The sequence below is a fragment of the Corapipo altera genome, unplaced genomic scaffold (genome assembly GCF_003945725.1).
Source record: "Corapipo altera isolate COAL_440 unplaced genomic scaffold, ASM394572v1 50, whole genome shotgun sequence".
Taxonomy (NCBI): Eukaryota; Metazoa; Chordata; class Aves; order Passeriformes; family Pipridae; genus Corapipo; species Corapipo altera.
In genome coordinates, this window is record NW_020884889.1 from 8,723,191 (window position 1) to 8,731,878 (window position 8,688).

Below are 8,688 nucleotides of genomic sequence, written 5' to 3' on the forward strand. Positions count from 1 at the left end.
AGGCGCTCATCGCCGCGGGGGCCGCGGGGGGCTGCCGTGCTCCGCTCAGCTCTGAGGGGCGCCGGGCCCGAGGCACCGCCTCGCCCCAGCCCCGCACGCCCCGCGGCCCCGGCCCGCCGCCCGCCCCATCGCCGGCGGCCGCCCCCCCGCCCCGCGCGGGGAAGGTTAAATCCGCCTCGGAAACCGGAGCCGCCCGGAGAGCGCCGCGGAGCTCTGCCCGCCCCCGGGGCTCGCCCCGCTCCCCTCGCCCCTGCCCCGCGGTCGGGGATTGCTCGACGGGCGATGCTGCGGGATCGGGGGCGCGGGTCCAGCCCCGCGGGGACGGGCGCTCCTCCGCGGCCTGGCAGTGGCCGAGGGGCTGCCGTGACAGCCGGGCTGAGACGAGGGGCTGAGCGCTTCCAAAGAGGCGTCACGGGTTAACTGCGGGTGACAGCACGGCGAGGTACCGGGGCGGCGGCAGCCGGAGCGCGGGGTCCGCGGAACCGATCCGGGCTCATGAGAGGTGGTAGATGGAGAGAGGGTCCCCTTGGTCTCCCTGAGAAACCAGTACAAATATTATGCATCTCTTTTGCATCAGTATTTAGCTGGGTTAATAAGAACGTGAACAGTTAATAAGAACAAGGGCATTAGCGTTTTTTAAATGACGGGAAAAAAATTTGTGAACTCACCTTTTCCGTTTTAAATGTCAAAAATAACTAGCAAAAGTTAAGCATATGTCTGACCTTGTCCATCAGCGTTTTTTTTCCTGGCTTCAAGCTTTGTTTATATATGGGTATCAACACTAAAGTGTCAGTGGTGGAATGAGCCTCGTGCACAAGGCAAACAGAAATGAAAACCGCTGTTCCTAGAAGTTACTGAGCGTTTAATTCCAGGACACTGGCAAGTGAGATTGATCATCCAGTGTTGCTTGGAGAAAACAGCAAATGCATTTCTAGTGTGCCAGGAAAGCTCTTTCCGGAAGAATTAACGCTGTTGTAAAAGCACCCCTCTGCAATAGTGGGCACAATTTCAATTCCCTCGTGTTGAAATGAGACAATGGAGGACTGCTAAGGTGGCTGAGGAAACAGGGCACCTGTCTGTCAGGAAGAGGCTGAAGAGATTGGGATATGAGTGCTCTCTGTAAATATTTGAGGAGTTAACACCAGCAAGACGAAAAAACTATTTAATTTGAAGGATGGAGCTGTGAAGAAACTTTCACTAGTTTTCAGAAACAGCCATGAACAACAAAGGATCTTCTAAGTGTTTTATCCTAAATTTGTTAAGTTTAAGCAATAGACTAATTGATATAATACCTCCCTCTGAAAGGAACTTGATGACCCAGATTATATCTATATCCTGTATATTATATACAAACAAATTCTCGTTAAGTTTTTCAAGTGAGAAAGGTCTAGAATCCGGCCATGGGTATACAAATGGGTTAAACCATGCCCAATCAAACTATCCAGTAAAAACATGATGCAACTCCTAGAAGTAATTTAGTCCACCCAAGTGTCAGAATTGCCATTGGATGAGTCAGGGCTAAATTTACCACCTCCAAATGCCTACCTTTCAATGCACAGCCGGTTTACTTCTCAAGCTTTCAAATGTATAGGCTGCTTATTTGTATGCAGCTGCCACAGTGCAGTCTCAAGATTCATGTCTCAAGCTTTGCTTCTCAGTTCCTGTGTCTGTAAAGTCAAACATTTTCTTTCTTACCCCTCTGCCAGCATATTCCAGCTCTGATTTGCACCCAGCTTGTTCACCAAGTCCTATTTCAACTTCTGAGTGGAAAATGCCAAGGCACATCCTGTGGAAATCACATAGCAACTCAACTGTACAGGTGCATTGTTTGAGTCTTTTGTGTTTAAATCTATCAACTTTTGATTAGAAATATAATTATGAGCATCTGGTAGCAGAAAAGACCCATGAAATGTGATGTTTGAAGTGTTTTTTCCAAAAGGGCATGTTTTTCCCTTTCATTTACGTCTCTTACTGTGTGAAAGAAGAACTAGTGAGCCTTCCAGCTCCATCATCCCTTTCCATGTCCTGACAGAGGAGGCCCCCAAGTCCACCCATGATAGTGCTGAACATGTAGAGTCTGGTATGCCACACTTTCCATATCAGAAGAATTTTTCTCCTAATAGCTACAGAGCCTTTTAACTCTGGTCTTTCTTCTCTGTGCCAAAATATCCCAGCTTCTATTTCAGGCTTTAGGAAGAAAATAAAATTCCCCAGCATTCTTGTTGACTTTATTTTTACAGTTGAAACCAATTCTAGAGAAAAAGGAAAACTTGCTCGGTTGGCACAGTCTGAAACCTCTGACCTACTTCCCCAATGGCACATAGTTCAAAATTGAGCTTCAGTCAGAAATTAAATAAAACAGCAAACAATCTTAGTGATCAAACACTTGAAAACCAGGAGTCCTCAAAAACTAACACATGCGTTTCTTGACAACCTTAAGTGTTCTTGTGGGGGAGGAAGGGGAAAGAAGAACTTAAACTTCAACTGCTTGTAACACCACCCTCTATTCACATGTACCAGAACAGTGATACAAAAAGGAAGGTAGGAATAGGGTGTCTCTAACAACATAATTACTTATCAAAGTGTTATATGAAAGCAGTGTTGATAAGCTGCTGTCACCAGAATAAGCGTAACCTCTCAGCTTCCTGTCACATAATTATGTTCATTTCTTGATGTTGCAAAGCCTTTTTTTCTTTTTTTTTTCCCCCTGAATTTTATAAATGCTAACATCATCATGAGACGTGGATGTCATCACTTGTAGAAAATCAAATACTATTTAACTATTTAGCAATATTAGATGTCAGGATAAGATTGAAAAAAACTTATATCCTACACAAACAGCAATGAAGTTTAGGAGAGCAAAATGGAGTAATGGAAACATGAAAATTAAGACTCCTTCCCATGCAGAAATTGTCAGAAGATCATATTTATTGACATGAGATTCCTAGAGTTCCGATCTTATATTTCACCTGAAAAATAGTCCCTTCAGCAGCACAGTGCCAAAACCAGTGATCCTTTACCTCACTGTAACATTCCTGTGTCAGAAGCTACATCATTTCTGTCTAGTTGGTCATTTTAGAATAGGTAACCCAACTCTCTGTCAAATCACAAGTATCAGCCTTATGCCACATGTCAGATTCCTCACTGGGAATCCTGACCACAGCAACCAGCCAGTTCCACTTGTGTGGCCCCTCAGCTGGCACTGCTCAACTCACAAACAATATCCTTGGGCTGATGTTTGTCAGCTTCTCAATTAGACCATTAATCAGTATTTATATTATGGAAGATGTTTCTCTCCAGTCTCTGTACTAAATGGTGGCAGATCAGTTTTGATGTCAGGACTGAGAAGGCATTCTTAACTGTGCCAGCAAAAGAATATTGTGGAGGATATAAAAATACTTATTTATTAATGGTCAGCTACAAAGTAGGAGACTAACTGGCCATTAGGTCTTGGTGTCTACTTTTAGACTGGGAAACAGCTCTTATCTTTAATAACTGCCTGTTAAATCATGACAAATTACAAGGTTTAACATTATATCAAGGCACACTTGACTTTATTTTAAATAAAAATTACATTAATCTAAACAAATGTAGGGAGCTGAACCTTAAGCAAGCACATGAAGATCAATGCAAGGATTAAGAGACACTATTTATATCTCTTGGAAGTACTGCTCATGTGTTCACACAGGGCTCTGCCAAGCAGCAAGCTTTCATTGCTTTATGATGCCAGCTACAAAATACCATCCTGGTACAAAACAACTTGTGTCATTCAATTTTTATGGAACTAAGCTGATACATTCTGCAGAGTGTACTTCCTGTATTTGCAAGTGACTTCTTAAGGCAAGAGGAGTCAGTAAAACCAATAGATCAGATAAAGATGGATTAAAATGTGAATTAAATAATGAATTAAAAGCTTCATATTTGAGACTTCTGTTAATGTGTTAATTTGCTGAGGGAGCAGCTTAGATCATAGATAACTGCAATGCTCTAACAGCTTTAAAGCCAATCCATTTTATTTCTGATTTTCTTGTTAGTCGAGGATACAAGATGTAATAAATGATGGTGTATTGTAAATCTCAGACTGCCTGGTGCACCAGAGGCAACATAATGCAGCTCATATGGTATCCACTGGGGGTCAGGAGGCCACGTACTAATGATCTGCTGAGGATCTGGGGGGATTCACCAGCAGCAGTCACAGCACCAAAGAAGCATTCAAAGGGGAATTTTAGTGATTAGTGTTCATATCATCTACAAATTGGATATCAGTACTTTAGAAACAGAGCTGACTTTTGTGCTACAGCCTGTATTCACCAACCAATAATCTTAGGAGGAAAAAAGATGTGTCAGAGTAAAATTAACAGGCATGATAGTGAAAGAGAGCATGTCAATTGTACTGTTTGTCTTAAACTGCAAATGGCAAGTGTGACTTCCCAGTAAGAATCTTGTTAATTGTGCGGAAATTGAACTGCTAACTAGATACCCTGGTAGAAATGTAGGAAACGTGGGTTCTGTCTGGAGCACTTCTGTACCTCAACACATTTAGCAGGGATTGAGAAATATACCTTCAGAAAATAGTCACTGGTCAGTCATAAAGACCCGTTAGTAATAACTAATGAAATAACTTCCTCTCCTTTGCTTCTCCAGCTATGCAGTAGCAGAATATTTTTAATTCTTTAAAAGACATGTCAATGTATAAGATTTTTCATAGAGCCAGCCATGTCATTATTTGAAATTATATGTGAAATAGGTTTGTGGTGAGTGGAATCCTCAACAGGTTAAATAATTGGTTTTATTTTGTAATTACTTTCAGAGAAAAGATGTGACAAATGTTGCTGTTGCCATTTTCTGTATATTTTTGAGATACATAAGTGTGCCAAATGAGAAATGAAAGAGCTATCTCCACAGCTGGAGGCATCAAAAACTTCCACGTCACATTTGGATCAGATATACATGTCTCTGTCAGGATTCTGAAAATTTTCACAGAAATAATTTGATTAGCAAGAATGTTTATGGTAACTATAAGAAATAATTACAATGTATTAAGAGAAATTAGATATGAAATTATTAGTATTATTGCTAAAAATCAGAAAAGCATATCAATATAATTGAGGGCACAAGAAACATGACCTTCATACTCCAGGACAACTAACCAGCATAGCTGAAAATGAGCAATAAAATGATACAAGAATTACTTGCAGAAATGATAGGGCAAAGAATTATGAATTAAAAAAATTCGGAGAAAGTTGCATGTTCCTTATAGTCAGTTTTAGAATACAGGTGAATTTATAACAGAGAAAAAACAACAATTGCTCTTATTATGGCTTTTTTTAGCATTATATTATCACTTTACAAGACATAAGACTTAATTCCTGCCCTTAGTGTTCCTCAGATCTAAGACTGTTTTCTGTGTATACATGGATTCAATGCTCAAAAACTGGATCTGTTATCTGCAGACCCCACATCATGACAGTACAGGCAAATGCAAACCAGACAGAAGAAAACAATAATAACCACAAGAAAAATCCCAAAGAAATAACATTGTTATTGTAGTTTATTAACCACAGTTATTAAAAATTACACATTTGGGCAACTATAATTCAGTGATGGGAACAGTAATATGCATGTCTGTCATTCACAGCAATGGCATGGATCAGATGTAGGAGATTTTAAGAATCCAACTGAGCATAGAAAGGAGAAGATGTCATCAAATGGCCCCAACCAGGAAGCTTAATCAGAAACAAATCTGTGATTTACTCTGAATTATTCTCTTCCCTCCTGAAGCAGAGAAAGGATGCTAACCACTTATGAGAACAATTGCTAATCACTGTAGAAATATGTGCCAACTCAAAATCTCTGATCATAACAACAAACAGCTCCCTAGAACATACACAAAGCTGAGTTCATGCGGGGAAAAGAAGGAAAGGGAGGAGAATTCAAATCATTTCAGGAACAAATGATTGAAAACAATACCCTTAGTAACCTAAACCCTTCTGATGGCTCTGACAGAACTGGCCCCGTTTCAGGGGCAGGGAAGGCCAGGGCCACTGGGCAGGCACTCCTGTGTCTCTGGGACATCCCTGGCATCATAGGTATCTCAGAAATCGCTGCAGTTTGATTACAGCATTCTCTAGTTCTTCTTCAGTACATGTAAACCCACCCTCTCTCTCCCTGCTGACAGGTAAAGGAACCTCAAAACTTGGAGAGTACTTTCTTCATGGATTTCCACAGAAAAAAAGGCACCAGGTCAGCACGGGCTTGCTCAGGCCATTATGCAGAACTTGAAAATTAGCTGCTCAAAACTGCAGACACACCCTGACCTTCTGTTTTGCTGGCTAGAGATCAGGACAACCTTCACAGCTATATAATACTGTTGAACTTTTGTCTGCAGCCCTTTATTTGTAACCATTCTGACACATGAGATAAAAAAAAAGTTCTTCTTGAACTGCTTATGTTATATAAATATTTTTCTCTATACTAACTTCTGCTATATTTCCTGGACAAAACCTGAACACACAGGAGATGGCAATTTAGTGACATTCATGTGTAGCCCTTTTGGGAAAAGCATTGTATATTATTTCTGATCTGGACTGGCAAATATAATGACATCACATTTAAAAGTGGCTATGATCCACCCACTGAGAATGCCAAAGAAAAGCTGGCTGATTTTTTTTTTTTTAAAGGAAACTAGCACAAAGATTACAAGGTGAAACAGATGTCTGAGGGTTGTTGTCTACACACAGAAAAACCTAGTTTCAAAAAGAAATATGTTCAAAAGGAAGTATGTTCTCTTTCAAAACTGTTTAAATTTGTGCATTTGGCACTTAGCTGAACAGCACTGATGGGCATCCAGGTCACATTTCTCCTTTGTCTCCTTTCCTTTGTCTCCTTTCCTGGTTTGTTTTTGTTTGTTTGTTTGTTTGTTTTGGGGTTTTTTTTAGACTTTTGGTTTCTTTCATTTTATTTCTCCTTCTTTCCCCTCATTTTCTCTCTCAGCTTTCTGTCTCAGCCCATCTCACAGGCCTTTCCATTTTTCCCAATTTTGCATAGCTTTGCCTTCTTATGATCCCTTATTATCGTTGCCTTCTTAGCATCCCTGAAGCTGTCCTACATACTTTGTCTGCCCCAGGCATCCTCCCTTTAGTTCTCTGGTGTACATTTCCCTTTTTCCTTAATCCTTTACAATTCTTGTTAACTTTCTCTAGTGTGTTACTGGCAATAGGTTGACTTTTTGCAAATGGGGTTCAATCTAGGCAGAGCAGTCATGTCTGTTGGCTCTCAGCTGACAGATTAACTTGTGAGCAAGCACAGAAAGGTAAAAGCAAAAAGACAGCAATCACAGAAATGCTCATTATTATCCAGATCACCCCATGACTGCAAAAAATGCCCCCAGAAAATTATCCATTTGTGTCCACGGTGTCACATCACTGTTTCACATCTCTGTCCCTAAGCTATCAAGGGAATGTGGGGCTCTCCTGCTTTCCCTTCTTTGCCCACCTTGGGACAAGAAAAGCGCAAAGATGACACCTTCATTCTTCTAAGTCAGCAGCATGATTTTATTTTTAAATATAGCCTCTGTGCAAAGCTAGTTGCTGCTTTCTGGTTGGTACACTGTATCTTCTTGTGCCCTTTCCCACTATAGTTTACCCTGCTGGAATTGCTTCCATCTCGCTTAAGGTTCTCTAAAACTTGTTCTGCGAAACAGACCGCATTTGCTTGGTCTCAGTTTTGTCCTAATTATAAACCTGAATGCAGAGCGGTGACATGTTCTATTCCTCTTTTAGCCACACGCTTCCATAAATGCTGACAACTCAGGAGCTATGACAAACAGCCCTCAGCCCCGCGATGGAAATCGCCGCTGTCCTTACAGCACAGCCCCAGCAGATGGCAAAAGGGTCCGCCTCTGTGCTCGACTGACAGCGGTTTGACAGGACTGGCAAAACTCCAACACTTTTTATTCCTTTCCCTTTTCTTTCCTAAAAGCCACCACGATAGCACACTAAACCCAATCCCATTTCGCTCGTTAATTCAAGCGAATTAACCACACTACATCGCCTGTTCCAAGGACGTGACATGAGGTGACTGCTGCACTGAGGCACAAGCCCACACTGGCCCCCTGATGCCTCTTCCGCTTCGGTTTTTGTCTTCAGAAGTTTAAAACACTGAGTGTCGAGACACACTGTACTTGTGTAAGGACTGTAACGCGTATGTGCCAACCGTTGTTTCAGCACTGCTTCAGAAGTAGTTACAACAGGCCAACTCTGTTACCGCAAGGAAAAGGGCATTATAAAAAATGGATTTGCATTTCACGCGCCTGAACACAATCGCCGCGACATCCACCCGCTCCCCCAGGTAACGCTATCAACCTCCGCGGCTGCCGCGGCGCTCTGCGCGCTGTCCCCTCCCCGCGCCTCTGGACGCGCATTCGCGCGGCACCGGCCGCCCTGACGGACCCGTCGGGTGACACGGCCCTGCCGGTGACACATCCCGGGTGGCACATCCCGGGTGGCACATCCCAGGTAACACATCCCGGGTGGCACATCCCGGGTGGCACATCCCAGGTAACACATCCCGGGTGACACATCCCGGGTAACACATCCCGGGTAACACATCCCGGGTGGCACATCCCGGGTGGCACATCCCAGGTAACACATCCCGGGTGGCACATCCCGGGTGGCACATCCCAGGTAA

At 42.7% G+C, this 8,688-nt stretch overlaps 1 protein-coding gene across 1 annotated transcript in view; it reads right to left on the bottom strand.

The window, feature by feature from the left end:
• Nucleotides 1-745, bottom strand: part of TM6SF1 (transmembrane 6 superfamily member 1) — a 23,425-nt gene extending 22,680 nt beyond the window's left edge. The window contains exon 1 of the mRNA XM_027644372.1: nt 669-745. The gene's annotated coding sequence lies outside the window, so the exon portion shown is untranslated. The remainder of the gene's footprint in view (nt 1-668) is intronic.
• Nucleotides 746-8,688: the final 7,943 nt, after the last annotated feature.